This window comes from Larus michahellis, chromosome 2 (assembly GCF_964199755.1).
Source record: "Larus michahellis chromosome 2, bLarMic1.1, whole genome shotgun sequence".
Lineage (NCBI taxonomy): Eukaryota > Metazoa > Chordata > Aves > Charadriiformes > Laridae > Larus > Larus michahellis.
The window spans coordinates 99,641,420-99,647,959 of record NC_133897.1 but is presented as its reverse complement, the minus strand read 5'-3'; positions in this window follow the sequence as shown (position 1 = coordinate 99,647,959).

Here is a 6,540-nt window from a genome sequence, read left to right as displayed (position 1 = left end):
TCAAGAAGGCTCTTGATTACCTCCTGAATAGAAAAGTTACAAAAAAAGTCTTCATCCTCGACATGGACAACTGTATACAGTAATCCCCACATGGATTTTCCCTGTACCTTGTAGTCAGTTATTAATATTTCCCTAATGTTACTTAAAATATCTCTACCTATCTGGCTAGCAATAGCGCTTGCCCTTTTCATGACCCCATCAGCTCTGTGGGTGAGCTGATTAACTGCCGGATCAAAGTCTTTCTTCTCCTTTGGCAGTTCCAACTAATATTTCCTAGCTTGCATCAGAATTTCTTTTTCTGAGTTACCAAAAGCATATTTTAAATTTTACCCAGTTACTGCTACTGCAGTACATTGAGTTACTCAGTTCGTCCCAAATGATACTTTTTCATCATTTGGAATACTTCTGAGCTGTGCTATGAGTATTTTACTAACACACTACTACTTTTTGTCCTTAGTCATTAGCAAAAGAATGACAAAGGGCTGTTCCTAAACTGATCCTTGAGGAACTGCATTAGTAACCTTCCCTTAGACCATCATTTCTGCTCTCAGCACAGCTTACCATCATCATCAGATCTTTACCTAGTTCTTTGTTTACTTTATATGTCCTATTCAGCTCACCTAATACATCCAGTTGTGGTCAAGTAGCAACTGCTTTACTGAAGTCCAAAAAGACTCCAATTAGAGTACTTCCCTTGTCTAGAAAAACCAATTTTCACTTATAAGTGGCACATTGCAGCTCTTCAACTTCCAGTTTTGGAGAAAGACATTGACCTATTGGTCAATAGCAAAAAACTGCATGGTCCAGGATCTCACTACTCATCTGGGTTATTATTCTGCCTCCCGAATCACTGGAAGATAATCTTTGTATTCATGCTGTAGGGAACATGAGGCAGTAATAAAGAGCAGACAGTAGACAAATGGGAAAAAACCAACGTCATCCCCTAATTTATTTTGTAATATTTCTACATTCCCTCACTTGTAGGCTTGAGCTTTGCAAACTCGTGTGTACAGCCTTGCAAACTCATGAAGCAGATCATGATTACATGATGTCCAGGCAACATATTTATCTTACAGACACAACCTAACGACTCTATGTAATCAGAAATCTTTCACAATCAAAATTCTTTATAGAATTTATTGAACCTAAAATAGCATGTTTCTTCCTAAGCACAATGCAAGCTGGCATGGAAGGAATTAATGTAGCTTCCTTTGGGAATCAAATTAACAAATCAATAGGACATGACATAAATTCACACTTGTGTTAGTATAATCTGAAAATTTCTCTCTGCTAAGTTTCATGTGCAAGCAGTTTCCACCAGGATCCAAAAATACATTCCAGATTGCATTCTACTGATTTAATCCAAAATGTCCTACTGGAGAAGTTTATCTTACTCTGGTAATGCCAGGTTCCAGTGGTTGTTAGTTATCTGTCGGTTGTTAAATATTTGCAGAAGCAAATATGCTGGTATAGCATCTAGCTCAAATTTCTTTATCAGTGTAATTGCACGGCTAATCATCTTGGAAGGCACATCGCTGTTTTCTGAAGGACCTGTGGCAGCGATGACAGCAGCTCGAACATGACCACAATCGCGCGGAGGGGTTGTCTATGTTGCCACCCTGTGGACTTGAACAAACAAGTTGAGGCTGCTCTGCAGTAGTCGCAGGCACTTGCTTATTCGACAGAGCCCTTTCCTTTGCTCTAAGGTAAGCTGCTCCTCGAAGTAACGCAAGGCTTAGGTTTGGCACATCCCACCGGGTTTGTTATGGCTAATGAACATCTAGGAAATCCACCCTTTCACAATATGGGCTGCTAAACAAGACATGTTTTGCACACTGGTAATTACAAATGCAGGAGAAAACGGGTTTTACATTTAGATTGGATTCCTTGTGTTAAAACATTTCTAATGACGCATTTGTCTTTTTGTCTACTACCCTCTTATTTTTAATGTACTATTTTTTCAAAATTATCCAAAAAGTAAGTCAGCTTGTCTGTCAGTAACTCACAACTTTACAAAAACTTGATTAAAAAAGGAAATATCCCCTTTCTAAAAGTCATATATTTCACTGGAACATACACATATATACATTTGTGGAAGACTATAGGTGTATTTCTTTCATTGGATGAAAATGTCTTTCATCTCGCAGGATGATGAAGATGTTAGGAAAGAGTCTGAGAGGGGGCAGCAGTAAAGAAAAGAAATGGCAGTAGAAGGATATCGGGGCTGTAAATCAAGACAACAGCAAGGACGGAGCTGCTCACTTCCCTCTGTGGGGCCAGGTCCAGCCACGGTGCGGTACCCACCTGGGTTGAGGGGCTCCTGGCCCCTGATGTGTCTGCTGTAGCCTGGGCTCCACGAGGACCGTCCATGGCTGGGAAACAAGACCTCCTCCCTTGAGGTGCAGGTGGGGCCTGACACCCTCCTCCAGGCTGACTACCTAGCAGCCGCTCCTGCTTCTGACCTTGCAGGGGTCTCAGTTTGTGCTGGCGTGGGCACTTCTGGGCCAGCACAGGTCACTCACCCTGCAGGAAGCCATCCCCACATGGAGAAGAACAGGTTCTTCTCTCCTGTGAATGAGTTGAGTCGACTGACTGAAGCACCTGGCTGAAGAACCTGTCTTCTTCGGCTCTCCACCATGAGCTGGAGGGGACTGCACTAGGGGAACCTCTTCTGGCTGGGTCCTGTGAAGGGGAGGAGAAGGAGCAACTAGCAAGACAGGGCAGAGGCCTGTTCTTTAAGAAATCCAATTCCTTTCATTTAAAGCCATTGAGAAAAGCAGAGGGTAGTAGCAACATAACCAGCCCTGGTTTCGGGAGTGAAATACAATGTGGTCCTTTCCTCGTGATCCCATCATCGCTGGTATGACATAGGACAACTCTGTATAGCTCCAAATATTTTCAGAGTGCCATTTACAGAGAGTTGCAGCTAAAGGCAATTAATCATAATCACCAAGTTTGTTCTCTAATCTTGCCTTACAATATTCCGTGGTATTAGGATTAACTACATTATTTTCTGACCCTTTTTAGTACCAGTACTGTAACAGATACTGGTGTGAAATCTCTTACGCTAGTGATTCTGTAGCAATATCTCACCAGCATTAATCATATGCTTTCTCAGTCAACTTCTACTTTGTAGTCAAAGTAACGTATACAGCAATCATCACAATTACTCTTGGTTGTCTGATGAGCCTAAAACAGGAAAAGACAGAAATGTAAAGGGAGTAACTTTACAGCTAAATGCCTAAAGCACAGGACTCTCATTCGGAAGTGGTAAAGATGTAATAAAAGTGACGAAGAAGAAGAAAAGGAAAATTCAGAGGTTAAATGAAATGCTCTCTCTGACAGTCTGTCCCTGGCAAAATCTGCTTGGATCATCTTTTAAAATATGAAGAGAAAACACAAAACCCTTTTATGAGCTGCCAATGGGTAAAACCCTTGACCAGCCACACAAAGAGGGAGCACTGAACCCTGGGTTCAGAAGGAGACTCAAAATCCCCAGCCTAGGGGACACTAATGATCATATTAGAACAGGAGATACGCAGGTAAAATGTTTTGAAGTTGTTTAGTTTTAAGGCTAATAATCAACGGCAGGTGGTTATGGAGTTTACCTTACCAAGAAATGTTCTGTAAATTTTTAATTTGATCTAAGTTTTATGCTCTGTTGTTCTCAAACTCTACCTGATAAGTAATCAAAAGACACAGCTCCTCAACTGGCATGATTTGATTTCCCACGTGTGTGCGCTCCCAGGCTGCTGCCGTCACCCCACAGCAGTACAAGCAGAGATACCTTGAAGGCTTTGGAAAAGTCCAATAAGCTTTGAAGGCTAAATCTCTTTCCATGTGATTGTAAACTTTTCCAGATGGGAGAGAAGTCCTTTTGTGGCAGCAAGTATGACTGCAGGGGAGAAACCTCCACAAGCATCCTGTTCTGGAGTATTTTTCTGGTGTCAGGGAATTTCCTTCAGCAATCTGACATGCCTAGAAGTTGCCAGTCCACGCTTATTGTGGAAGTAGCAGTGTCCTTAGCCACAGAAGTATTAAAAGGAACGAGCTATGAACATCATGTCTGCTGTAGTTCATGCAGAACTGAGCTGACGCTGATGCCATGTGACACTTTTCTCTTTTCTGTCTTCCAGAAATAGGCACGATCTTTATTTTTGTACATGCTGTTAGTTTGCGTAATACTTACTTACTTCAGCTTTGTACATAAATATTTCACTGAAGTAATATCAGCTCCAGCAGCGTCATCCTTCTTCTTTGTTTTGTACTTCTTGTTGACACCAGGGAGGGAGATGTTCTATCCTTAATGTTGCACTGCATACATTCAGAAGATCCCCAGAATATTGCCTTAGTCTTTGAAGAATATATTTCATCGTTGGGATCTCTTTGGGGAGAACAATAGGTAAAGTGTATAGGTGTAGAAATGCTTCTGTGGACAGCACCAAATTGTCTGATCTCATGATGGCCAGTGTTGCCCTAAATTTCTTAGCCGGTGAAGTGCTATTGCTTGGATCTTTCTCATCACATGCATGTCCTCTCCAGCAGGCAGCAGAACATGTTGACAATTGTAGGTTGTTGCTTGCCATGTTCATTAAGCAAGGAACAGTGTTCTTTAATCAAGGCTGACACTGTTTTCTTTTCCAGTGCTGTAGTATACAATGAGATGCCTAGTAGGTTGCTGAACTACATCCAACTCCTGTGTGCCACCTTTGCATAGAGATCTACAGCAATACGCACTTTAGTGGAGACAAGTTCATTCATCTTGGTCACCGGACACCGGGGTTTTTTTCTCATCTTTCTTGTCATTATGCTGCAGTCGTGTTTGCACCAGCGAGCTCCGACCATGTAGTATGGGAGATGTGCTCCAGAGGATGTCCAGAGGAGCTCATGGGAGCAGAAGGTGCGCTGAGGCTGCTTGCTAGAAGAGACGTTAGCCACAAGGGGGAGGTAGTATTTAATAATACGAAGCACCAACCACTTCAGCTGAGGAGTTCATTTTGATTGTGTAAATCAAGTTCAGAAGTGAGGTGTCTCAGGAACACAAACCTGCAGGAGCAGCTATAAAGAGAAGGGTGAAAAGGTGTTTTTCCAGAAGCCAGACGGCTCGGGCTGGGATCAGGCTGGAGCACAGGGCTGTTGGAGTTGCACAACAGCGAATGGCTGTCACAGCAGGTCTCACAATCCCTCTGCTCTCTTCAAACTCTTCCACAGACTCTTTGTTTCCAGAGGTGCCATTTATTTTCAGTTTTTTGTTGTTGCCATTAGTATTATACACAGTAGCTACCACTTTCAGAGCTATTTTACTGGTGACATTTCATCTTTTCACTTTCTCTGGTGGCTATTCATAATCTGTAATTAGTCTTTTTGCACAATTCCTTTCACAGTAATTTCTCAGGCAGTGGTAACTTGTGAGTAGGATTATATTGCTATGACTGCGCTTGTCCATTTGGAATAAAGTTTGCCAGACAGGTGACTTGTTGGCCATCACCCTTAGTGCTGGTGTACAGTAGGCGATTCCGCATACAAGCTGGGAGGTGTGACCATTTTTTAACAACCGTCCTGATGTTAAGGTCCAGACTCCGCATCCTTTGTGCCTGCATGGTTCACTAAGTACGTGAGTCTCGGTACCGTGTAGGTCTTCAAAGTTGTGAGCTTTCTGTAAAGGTTTTGACAGAGCTGTTCCCATATTAGGAAACCAAGAATCAAGTTTCAATATTCAGATGTAGTTGTCACTATCCAGAGGTAAGTTTTCAACCCAGGGTATTTTTCAGCGTCTCCTGGAGCAATTGTGTTTGGCTTATGTTGAACACCTTCCAGAGCCTGCAGTCACTGATCATGCAAGAGTCCTGGATGGGTTTGATGAAAAAGCCATGACGTTTCTCCCTCCTGGGTTTTTAGATCAGTGCACTCACAGAAAGGTTCCTACAAGGGAAACGTGTTTTGCATCCTCTCCCATGTGTTGCTTGGCAGGGCCAAGTCATCAGCAAAGGCCAAGGTGGCAACCTGTTCTTGCCATATCGCGGCACTCACTCTGGTGGAATCCGTAGCCATCTTTTTCTAGGTTGCAGAGTAATGGATTGATTGGGTGACATTGGATCCCCTTGCCTGACTCTGACCTTGACGGTAATTGTCTCAGCACGGTCCTTTTTGAATTCCAGATGAGTGGTGGCACTTCCAGATCAAGTTTCATCTGACCAGATGCTCAGATACTTCTTTTTACTTCGGAGCCAGAGGGTATGTTCAGGTGTCGCTGAGTAGAAGGCATTGGCCAGTTCTGTGAATACTGCCCAGAAGGGTAATGTTTTTTCCTACTATGTTGAATGACAAGTTGGAGTAATTGTACACTCTCAGAGCACCCAGGTTCAGCTATGAGGCCTCTTTGTCACCTATAAAAAGCCCAAGCTTTTGTTACCCTGGCTGTCAGAAACCATGGAAAGAGTATTAGGATGCTTGATCAGATTGCGATAGGTCTCTCAGTTTTGCCACATAAATTCATTTCAGTAACAAAATAGTTCTGTGTTCCTTGGTACTACCCAGTAC